Raw genomic sequence first — 12,207 nt, 5'->3', positions numbered from 1 at the left:
GTTCTCTTTCTTTATGTTCATTTTAAAAGAAAGTTGATGTCAACTCTTGTTCTTCTCCCAATATTGCCCACAAGATAGAAAGCAATTCTGCATAGATTAAATGTCTAAATTAAACCATTAAAATCAGGTGGACTTGTCAAGTCATCTCGATGGATTCATTGAGAATTCAAAGGAATAATAAATCATGGCCTTCATTATATGTCTTTAGCTTGGGAAAAAAATCTTTCTCGATGAGAAAGCTAATCATTTGACAAATATGTTTTCCCAGGGGAAAATAGTTTGGTATACCGTGGTTATGACCTTCAACATTCTAAAACAAAACCCTTTGAGTGCCTACTAAAAGTACGGCACAGCGTAAGTCTGATTTAACTATAGTGTGTAAATTTGAAGCCGTGTTTGAGACTTATGACCCAGTTTCAATATTAAGGTCAACAAACTTCTTTGAGCTTCTATTAAAATGATGAAGGTAAGAAACTAATGATGTCTTGTTTTTCCAAATTTTTATTTTAATAGATTTGTCTTGGATGGTTAATTCCAGATGATATTGTTGAGTTTCTCATAATTTGATAACAGCTGGAGATGACAGGTATGAAAATAAATGAACACTCTAAAAATACACATCATATTAAAACATTAAACACTTTTTTGATAAATTCTAGCTTAAACATTTAGTCTAGATGTAAATTAGGGGAACTTCATCCACTGTTGTATTCTTATCAGATACTATTTTTCTTATTGCAACTTATTGTACTAACACTTGTTATTAGAATTTATTTGTTCTCATTTATTAATGTGCTCATTTGTTTGATACCTATGTCCCATGTCTGACTCTCATGTATATTTTTTTAACCAATATATATCCAGCACTTAGTATCATGCCTGGCATATAATATAAACTCTTGAAATTTTGTTGAATAACCAAATAATAAAATGTCAAGAGACCTGCCTTGAAATCCAGTCTTAACTCTATTCTGACTTAGTAAATAACTTCAGCAAGTCATTTACTTTTTTTCTGCCTTGACTGCCTTCTTTGGGTTAATGAATACTAATGATACCTTATATATAATGCATTACATCTTTGTAACATTCAAAACATTTTCATAGCATTTACCAAGTGATTACTATGTATCAGGTACTCCGCTAGGTATTAGGGATACAACAAAAAAGACAAAAATTTCTGCCTTCATGGAGCTTACATTTTAGTGAAATCTGTTGCTTTGTTTTGGTCTTCACAACAACCATGTGAGGACTGATATTTTTATTAATTTACTAATGTGGAAATGGAGGCTATGTGAAGTTATGTATTTACTCAAGATCGATGAGCTGGTGAGTTCAAAAACTAGATGTTTGATATCCAGTGCTTTTCCCATTATGTCATCCTTCTTCCCCTTACTCCTCATCTATTGTGTAGGAATTTTTTGAGGAAAAGTAAGACCAACATCTTCTGTAAAATAGACTGCATAGATACAAAGTAATGGCATGACTCAGGCTTTAAGCAGTTTTTAAAACTATGGCATTTCAAGATACCTCAAATCCAAAGAAAATTTAAAATTTAAATTCAAACCCATTTGTTTAGATATGGCCTGTTACTATTTATGTAATGCCTAACTCTTATATCTAGACCTTTGACTGTAGGAGTCGGGGCTTCCTACTGTTAAATGTTCTAGTAGTACGTTAGTATGGAAATTTAGGCAGTGCCCATAGTGGATAACATATTAGTTGCTAAGCAAGGGAGACTATTATGCCATCTGCTGCCTCTTATAAGATATGTTATTACCCAACTCATTTTCCGAATCAACATATCAAAGGCACCATAAGTAATGTAAAGTACAGTAGCTTGCACATTTTTTAACTGAATAAGCAGTTTATAAGAAAAAAAAAATCCTCCTAACTTTGTGCCTCTTCTCTCAATTTTAATGGATGATTTGGAATATTATTTTTGTCCTTCAAACTTTGTTTCCATGAAATAATATTTTATTAGACCATCAAATACCCCAAACTTAAAACAATAATTTTTCTTTGTTATGAACTTATAACAGTTCTTTGGCATTGATAGTAAATTATTCATAGAAAATCAGATATTTAGGTATTTATTTTAATCAAGCACTTCAAATTCTAGAAAGCAATGAAATGCCCCCAAATATGCTTAGGCTTGCAAAGAAGAACCTGAATATGAAAAATATAGTAGTTCTTCAGTATCAGTGGGGGATTGATTCCAGGACACCCTGGGATACCAAAATCTGCATATGCTCAAGTCCTTGTTATAAAATGGTGTAGTATTTGCATATAACCTATGCACATTCTCTGTATACTTCAAATCATTTCTAGATTACTTAAAATACCTAATACAGTGTAAATGCTATGTAAATAATTGTTATACTGTATTGTTTAGGGAACAATGACAAGAAAAAAGTCTGTACATGTTTATTTAGTACAGACAATTTTTTTTTCCAAATATTTCTATCCAAGTGTGGTTAAATCCATGGATGTGGAAACCACGGATATGGAGGGCCAGTTGTATACCTATTTAACAGAAATGTCAAAGTAATTTCTTTATAAATCTGTCCTGATGGCTATACGTTTGATACAATTCTATTTGACCTTTTCTCCTACTAGTGTGTTCTCAGAGTTTGTTTTCTGAGTGTGTTTCTTAAGAAATTAACAACTATTATTGGAGAAGAAAGGTTTTTGTAGTCAAATATGATTTAGAAAAAAAAGCTCAGGGAACGTTTTTCACTATAGGACTTCTCAGAGCTGGCTGTAATTATGTTAATATGTTAGTGTGTATTGTAATTTCTAATGGGCAGTATTTTCCCCAACATTTTGTCACAGAAAAATTTTTTCCTTACGAATATCTTGTGAGACTAATGATCTGCAAAACCTAATTGGGAAACACTGCTTTAGAGTACATGTTAGTCTGATGATGCCCATATATGTAAATTTGCCAGCTCTGTCTCCTGAGCTCCAGATCCAGATGTACATCTACCTACCCAACTTTTTCAACTGAGTATTGAGGCCCTCAAACTCAATAACCCAAAAGCGAACTCAATAGCTTCCTCTCCAATCTGCTCTTCCTGCTGCTCTCCTGTCTTATTGAAGATCACTAGTATCCACTTAGCTGCCCAAGCCAGACAACTAGGAGCCATCCTGAAATCTTGCCACTCACTCTCCCTTCTCATCCAACCATCAACACAACCCAACTCTTCTCGTTCTTTATAGCTCTTAAATAAGTCCACTTCACTCAAATTGCATTTAACTTAAGTCATCTTATGTAAGTTGCCAAAGTAACCCTTTAACTCATTTAATGGAAATATAGTGTTAGCCACAAACCCAGGCCATGTATGTAATTTTAAATTTTCTAATAGTCACATTAAAAAACAAAACAAGTGAAATTAATTTTCAAAATGTATTTTATTTAGCCCAATATATTTAAAACTGTCATTTTAACATGTAATCATTATAAAATTATGGATATATAAAAATTATTGATATATTTCACATTGTTGTTTTTACAAACAATGTGAAATCTAGTGTGTATTTTACACTGTCAACCATCTCAATTTGTACTAGTCACATCTGAAGAGCTCAGTAGCCACATGTGGCTGATGGCTATGATATTGCACAGCATAGCCCTACCAGGTTTTCCTTCCTGCATACTCCCCTTCTCATCCATTCTCCCCAATGTAGCCTATATGGCATTTCCGATTCTATTATTCCACTCTTTAAGGTCCTTGATGGATTCCACATTGCATCAGGTTTCAAGACCCATGATAAGCTGTATTTATTTCTCCAGCCTCATCTCACTCAACCCCACTGTAAGCACCACGCATACTGATCTATTTATGGTTGTTTCCCAAAGATAGCATGCTTTCTCTCCTCTAGGTTTTTGTGCATGTTGTGCCCTCTACTTGGAATTACCCTTTCCAACCACTTTTCCAGGTGAACTCTTAGTCAGTTCTCAGCTTAGATTTCATTTCTTCCAGTAAATCTTCCCTAACCGCAAAAGTCTGAATTAGGTGCTCCTCCTATCAACTCTCATTGTACTATCTACTTACCTAATATTAGTACTTACTGCACTGTATTTTATTATGCTGTATTACAGCTTACTTCTTCTGCTAGACTTTGAACTCCATGAAGTTAGGGATTATGTCTGTTTTTAACTCCATGATTTAACTAATTAGACTGGACATTCTTAAAGACCTAGCAAATAGTATATGCTCACTAAATGATTTTTTTAAATTGTAGTAGGAAACACATAATACCAAGTTTACCATCTTAACCATTTTTAAATGTGCAGTTCAGTAGAGTTAATTATTTTCACATTGTTGTGCAGAAGATCTTTAGAAGTTCTTCATTTTGCAATATTGAAACTCTACATGCACTGAACACTAATTCTTCCTCCTCACTACCTGCAGCCTTTGTTAACAACCTTTCTATTTTCTGTTTTTGTGATTTTGATTACTTCTGATTCTTCACATGAGTGTGATCATACAGTATTTGCCTTTTTATGACTGGCATACAGTATTTTACTGAGCATATTGTCCTTGAGGTTCATCAATGTTGCAGCATGTGACAGGATTCCTTGTTTTTTTAAGGGTGTAATATCCCATTTTATGTATATATCACATTTTCTTTATCTACTCATCTGTTAATGGATATTTGGATTGCTTCTCTCTCTTGGTGATTGTGGAATGAATAATTTTTAAGTGAAAATATGGGAGAAAAAGAGTAACATAAAAATCAAAAGGTATCTGCCCCATCTCCTGTGATGGCATCATTGGTCCCTAAATCCCCACACCTGGAAGCATACTTATTCAGCAAGTGTTCACTGATCTGCTGTATGTCAGGCACTAGGCTGTGTATTTCCTAACATTGTGGAAAGTAGTCTGCCCTACTGATCAACAATGATTCATATTCCTTTTATGTTTATCTTATAATATGATAGCCCTAAATTAGCATGCATCAAAGAAGTACCGTTCAGATAAAATTCTGTGATTACAGGAAACAAACTCAATTCTGACTCACCTAACTACAGGAGGAGGTTTATTGGAAGGACACTGAAGGTAGCGCACAGAATAGAAGGAGATACTTAACAACCAAACTTTACTAAGCTTTGGGAAGGGCAAGAACCAAGATAGCTTCGGGATTTTCAGCCTCAGGAGCTACAGATCTTGTTAAGTATTTTTCCTTCAGATGACTCAGGTTTTAGGTGTGTCTGCTCAAGAATCTAATTCTTGGGAGACAAAAACTGGCTCACAAGAAAAAAAAAGAAAGAAAGACCAATGATCTTCAACAAAGGCACAAGAACATACATTGGGGGAAGACTGCCTCTTCAATAAATGGTGCTGGGTAAACTGGACATATGTATGTAGGAGAATGAAACTAGACCTGTACTTCTTGCCTTATACCAAAATCAATGCAAAATGGATTAAAGACTTAAGTATACATCCTGAAACTATAAAACTCCTAAAAGAAACCATAGGGGAAACACTTCAGGAAGTAGAAATAAGCAAAGATGACCCCAAAAGCACTATAAAACTCCTAAAAGAAACCATAGGGGAAACACTTCAGGAAGTAGAAATAAGCAAAGATGACCCCAAAAGCACAAATATGACCCCAAAAGCACAGGCAACAAAAGGAAAAATAAACCAATGTGATTATATCAAACTAAAAATCTTCTGTCACAGCAAAAGAAACAACAAAACTGAAAGACAATCTACAGAGTGGGAAAAAATATTTGTAAACTATACATCTGACAAAGTATTAATATCCAGAATACACAAGGAACTCAAACGACTTAACAGTAAGAAAACAAACAAACAAACAAAAACCCTTTTAAAAATGGGCAAAGGAGCTGATAGGCATTTCTCAAAGGAATATATACAAATGGCCAACACACATGAAAAAAATGTTCAACATCACTCAGCATTGGGGAAATGCAAATCAAAACCATGTTGAGATATCATCTTATGCCAGTTAGACTGGCTACTATCAAAAAGACAGAAAAGCAAATTCTGGTAAGGATGGGGAGAAAGGAGAACCCTCCTACACTGTTGGTGGGACTTTAAATTGGTGCAGCCAGTATGGAAAACAGTATGGAGTTTCCTCAAACAGCTACAGATAGAACTGCCATATGATCCAGTAATCCCTCTTCTGGGTATATATTCAAAAGGAATGGAAATTATCATGTTTAAGGGATACCTCACCTCACCCACATGTTTATCAAAGCTCTATTTACAATAGCCAAGAGTTGGAACCAACCTAAATGCCCATCAGATGATTGGATAGGAAAATGTGGTATATTTACATAATGGAATACTACTCTGTCATAAAAAGAATGAAATTCTGCCATTTGCAGCAACATGGATTAACTTAGAGAAAGTCATGTTAAGTGAAATAAGCCATGCACAGAAAGAGAAATACTGCATGTCCTCACTCATAAGTGGGAGCTAAAAAATAAACAAATACATAAACAAAAAGAGAAAGATACAACAATAACAATAATATGTTGAACTTCAAAAGTAGAGAACAGAACTAAGTTTACCAGAGCTGAGAAAGGGGGATAGAACGGGGTAAGGGAGGAATTGGTAAAGGGACATGAAAAACAATTACATCGTATAATGTTAAATACACTAATTATCCTGATTTGAGTATCACATATTGTACACAGGTATTGATATTCAACTCTGTAGATAAGTACAATTAAAAAATAAAAAAATGTTACAATAAAAAATAAAAAAGAAAGAAAGAAAACAAAACAAAAACTCACCTAGGATCACATATCTGTCTCTCTGGTCAAGGTCAGGGAATAATCCTGGAAGAAGATAAAATAGGAAAACATTCTGGGCAGACCAAAACAATATCTGCTACAGTTTTAAAAATCTCTCTCAGGGACTATGGCTCATGGAAAAGGCATCTGAAGGACTTAGTCAACTTCTTAATGATTATTATTTTAATTAGCTATTTATCATTTAGAGGATCCAAAAATAATTCAAGTAAGATTTCGATATTTGCAAGTGATTCCATCATTCATTCATTTGTTCAATAAATATTAAGGACTATCATGCCAGATACTGTTAAGCAACAGGGTTATAAAGACAAACTAAACATAGTTTCTACCTTCAAAGAACTTAGTCTTATGTGTAGTCATGAATGGATCGTAGGGAGAAATTGGAATAAGCTTCACAGAAGTTGGGCTAGGATGAATGTTAATCTACCCACTGGACAGCCAGTGAGAAAAATTCCCTGAATCATACAGAAAGGATAGTATAGCAGATGAGCAGTCACCAAAACTGAAGAGAGCAACATATGTTTGAGAAGTACGTGTAATTCAGAATCTCAAGAATGTAATGTGTTCCTATATATGTGTGTTGGGAGAGATGGAACTGAGAGAATGGTGAGTGATGAGGCTGGGCAGGTAAGTAGGAGCCGGGTCACGACGGGCTTGGTCTATCCGCATCAGGGATTTAAATTTTGTCTTGTGTGTGATGGGGATGGTGTTGGGAGAGATGGAACTGAGAGAATGGTGAGTGATGAGGCTGGGCAGGTAAGTAGGAGCCAGGTCACAAAGGGCTTGGTCTATCCACATCAGGGATTTAAATTTTATCTTGTGTGTGATGGGGATGCGTGAAGAGTCCTGAGAAAGGGACTGATATAATCAGATTTCCATATTACAATGAGCATTCTGATGGCTATGGAATCAATAGATTGAATGGAAAAGAAATTAAAGTCAAAGAAACTTGCTAACTACAGTCTGGTAAAATCAAGGGAGAAGTGATAAGGCTTGAATACAGGCAATGATGACAATTGGGGAAGGAAAGAAGCAGGCAGATAAAGAACCTATTTAGGAGGTAGAGTAGGCAAGACCTTATGAGGTGAGGTTTTTGTTTTGTTTGTCATCCAGTAACAGAAAACTGAGTTCAAATAATGAAGGCATTCATTGGCTCACATAACTGGAAAATCCAGAGAAGGGCAGGTGTTAGGCTCAACAGTGTGATTTAAAAAGTTTGTTTTCATCTTGTAATTCTGTCTTCCATAGTGTCAGTTTATTGGTTTCCTTCCTGGTGACAAAATGCAGCAATTTCAGTCCTCACTTTGGAATACCACAAGATCCAGAAAGGGAGAGAGTGTGTGTGTGGCCTTTTGGAGGCTTTCTTAGAAGAGAGAGAAAACCAAAAGTTACCTTGGCCCATTCTTGACCTTATCACTTTGGCCAGGGAAACTTCAAATTTGCCTAACCTGGGTTATCTGAATCAATCACTTTAGCAAGGAGGATGAACCCACATTTGGCCATAAATAGAGTCAACTTCCCCCAAGCATGGTGCTCTCAGGAATGGGATGGATTCCAAACTGAAAACTTAGGCAGGAGAAGATGCATGCTGCATAAGTCTACTTAGGGAGAATGTCTGCCATAGAGTGAGTACTTAACCCGGTAATTGACAGTGAAAGGAAGAAGGTATATTTATAGAGAGAGATGCAGGGTAAAGGGAAGGTTTTTCTTGTTTTTTTTTTTCTTTCATCTTTTTTTCTTCTTTTGAAGATAATTAAGCATGTTTATAGGCTGCAGAGGAGGGTCAATGAAGAGGAAGAAATGGAAGACAAAGGACAGAGGCTGTGATGGAGAAGAGCTGGGAGCCAGAGGGCAGGCATACAGGCTAGCTGGTCTCATATTCCGAGCTGGAGAAGAAGAGGGATATCCCCCTTGATAACCTTTATTTTCTCTATGAAATGGGAAGAAGTGATTGGAACTTGAGGAGAATAGTGAAGATTTGGGATGGAGAAGAGCTGGGAGCCAGAGGGCAGGCATACAGGCTAGCTGGTCTCATATTCCGAGCAGGAGAAGAAGAGGGATATCCCCCTTGATAACCTTTATTTTCTCTATGAAATGGGAAGAAGTGATTGGAACTTGAGGAGAATAGTGAAGATTTGAAAGACTAAAAGTGGAAAATGGGTAAGAGATGGATAAGAATGTGTAATAGAACTGCCGAGCAGTGTTGCAGGTGCAGCTGGTCTAGAGTACTATAAATATTCAGTGGCTTCACTATACAGACGTGTTAGTTTTTCCAGCATTGCTCAGCAACCCAGGTGGAACAGGGTTGAAGATGGGAGGTTAGATTGGTTCATGTCTGGGAGTTGCAGGATGGAAGCAGCAAAAATGATGAGAGGCCCAGGGAGTAAGAGTACTTGTAAACCATGGTGTGCAGCACTCATGGAATTCAGGGTGGATGACATTAAAACTGCACAATTGAAAGGCTGTGATATTGGTGCATTAGAAAGTTCATCTCTATAAACACTAAAGTTCCTAATAATCTACTATTATTGCTATTTATTAAGATTAGTTATAAAATATTCATATGGACTTACTTGTCTGTTTGCTTCCATAGCATGCCATTAAGTTGAGTGCTGTAGCAGTTAAGAATGTTTTGGGGGCTGGCTAAGAAAAAACTCACAGTGGCTTAAACAAATTGTGGTTCATTCTTCTCTCATAGACCAGAGATAGTCTGTGGCTGGTGCAGGGACTCAGGGATGCTATTGAAAGATGCAGGTTTTTTTACTCTGCCATCCTTCAGTGTCAGTTTGTCACCTTGTTCTCACTAGAGGGCTACTGCAGCTCCAGGTACTGCACCCAAGTACAAGGAAGGAAGAAGAGGGAAGAGAGCTATGCCAGCCATGTCTGCTCCTTTTATGAGGAACTCAAAAGCTTTCCCAGACCCCAGTATTCTTCCCTTTGGATCTCATTGGCTGGCACCATGTCACATGGACTCAGCCAGCTTCAAGGGAGGCTGAAACGGTAAGTGCTGGCTATGCAGTTGAAGGCAACAAGGGAGAATGAAAGTGCAAACAGCTGGCAAGTCAGCTGAACACACAGGTTTGCTGTAAGTGCTTCTTTTGGAGTCTCTCTCCTCAACCCCCACAATTTTTACGGTGTTTGTTTTTTTCTTTGTGTGTTTGAGATATTGAAAATTATATGACAAGGCTGTAGTTCTAGTATAAGATCAGAGTTCGACAATGTAGGGAAAAAGGAAACGCATTCTCTTCCTTTTTACTAAGATTGCAAAGTGAACGAAGTAGGAACTGGGAACACACAGTCCAAATTTTACTTTACAGGATAATGCTGAAGCAATCGTTTAATTTTCTTGGATGGACCCCCAGCCAGCATGAAGTGAATGGCACCGTGGGGTAGAGAGGGGCTCTTGAGTCATAGTGCATTGTCCTGGCAATCGATGCATAGATGCAGTAGCTCATTCTTTGGTCAAGCACAACCAGAACCGTTCCCTTGAAGGAGTAAAGTGTCAGCTTATATATGAAACTCTCATACCAGTAAGTGACAGCTGATTCAGATGGCTAGGTGATCACAAATTTGCTGATCCTCTTTTCTTCAACCAGAGATAGCATTAGAAATGAAGATGAATAAAAATTGATCTGTAATGTAAAATAGATGATCCAGCCAGAGCAGACTGCTTCTCAATGGCAGGAGTGCTGCTCTGGCCATGGTTCTGCTTTATAAGCCAACCTCTCTGACAGCAGGCATCAAGTATGAGCATGATGCAAAAGCATCTATTGATCCTGCCAGCATCTATTGAACTAACATAATTCATTCTTCAACACTCACTTCCCGATAAATAGAAACAAAGTCAGAATAATTGAGCACCTTGAAAGCATCAGTGTTTGCAGCTCTGGAGATACACATTGCTTTGCTTCCCTATTTATTTCTCATCACTGGATATGCTTCAGTCGTTATCCAGCAGCAGGGAGACCATAATTGCATGAAAATGTTCCATTACAGTAACATTCATTCAATTTCCTAAAGCAAAGCATGGATCCTGAACTGTCTGGATCCTAAAAAATATAAGACAAGGAGCTTACACTTAAATAGTTATTATGGGCCGACCCTGTGGCTCACTCGGGAGAGTGCAGTGCTGGGAGCGCAGCAGTGCTCCCGTCACGGGTTTGGATCCTATGTAGGGATGGCCGGTGCACTCACTGGCTGAGTGCGGTGCAGACAACACCAAGCCAAGGGTTGCGATCCCCTTACCGGTCACACACACACACACAAAAATAGTTATTACACACTTAAAAAATTTGGAAAACTCAAGCTTATGCATATTTAATGATAGCTATAGCTGGTTTTCCATTCCTCAGGTAAAAAGTTCTGGAAGTATCAAAGACCATTAAAATTTCCCAGAAATTTCCAATTATTTATGCTATTATATTTTGTTCAATATTGTCTCCTATCAACTCCTTTCATCAGAACTGCAATGGAATTGCAAAACTGATGTTGGACCTCACCTTTTTGTCTCCCTACAGGCCTGGGTGAAGGTAGTAAAGAGCAAATGCTGAAAGCCCAAGCAGCATGAGGAAGGAAAAGGAGTGAAGGAAAAGTGTCTAAATAATCCACAAACTCTTTAGTCTATCACTGAATTACCTAGGGTTGACTATTTCCCTAAGGCATTTGTAACTGTAATCAGATCTGCTCACCTGAATCTGTCCTTCTTGGGCCAGCATCATGTAAGCTGTGGCATTCTCTGATCATGTGACTAAAGGCACTGATTTTAATTACATGAAAATTGATGTTTATTGTGAGCTTTTATGAAGAGTAATTATTGCATTGGGAAAAGACCTAAGAGTAGTTATTCATCTTTACAAACTTGGATTTGAGTGTAAGCACATCTGATCTCTAGGGTTCAATAGTGTTATAAATTTGCACATTAGATGCACATTTATATCATCTTATCCCAGATATCAGATTCCTAGTGCATTTTTAGTTTCTTGCCTATGCAAATATTGACTTCAAGGCTTTGTTTAGCTTACTTTTTTCTCAATATAGTGCTGCTTTTATTGCTCCATAAGTATGCCCAAACACATTATCACATTATCAGAATTTTTGCTTCCGTGAGTAGCATATGTCTTCCTCAAGGTCAGAGATCCTGTCTTCATCACCTTTGTAAATCTCCAACAAAGCACAATGCCTGGCTCATAGGAAGCATTTAAATAAAAGTTGAAGGAATGAATATAGCCCATATAGATAATTTGGGACAAATGAAAAATTTCATTTTTCTGCCTCGCTTTATCCAGAAAAAGAGGCAAGTATTTTAGTTTATATCACAGGTGTGTTTTGAGGATCAATATACAATCATAAGAGAGTAATCACAGCCATGATTGTCATACAAAAATCAAGGAAAAAAAATCATTCCCTGGTTCTCTGCT

Source organism: Galeopterus variegatus, unplaced genomic scaffold (assembly GCF_000696425.1).
Source record: "Galeopterus variegatus unplaced genomic scaffold, G_variegatus-3.0.2 Scaffold4203, whole genome shotgun sequence".
Lineage (NCBI taxonomy): Eukaryota > Metazoa > Chordata > Mammalia > Dermoptera > Cynocephalidae > Galeopterus > Galeopterus variegatus.
The sequence above is the reverse complement of the archived record's forward strand: the minus strand, read 5'-3'. Positions refer to the sequence as shown.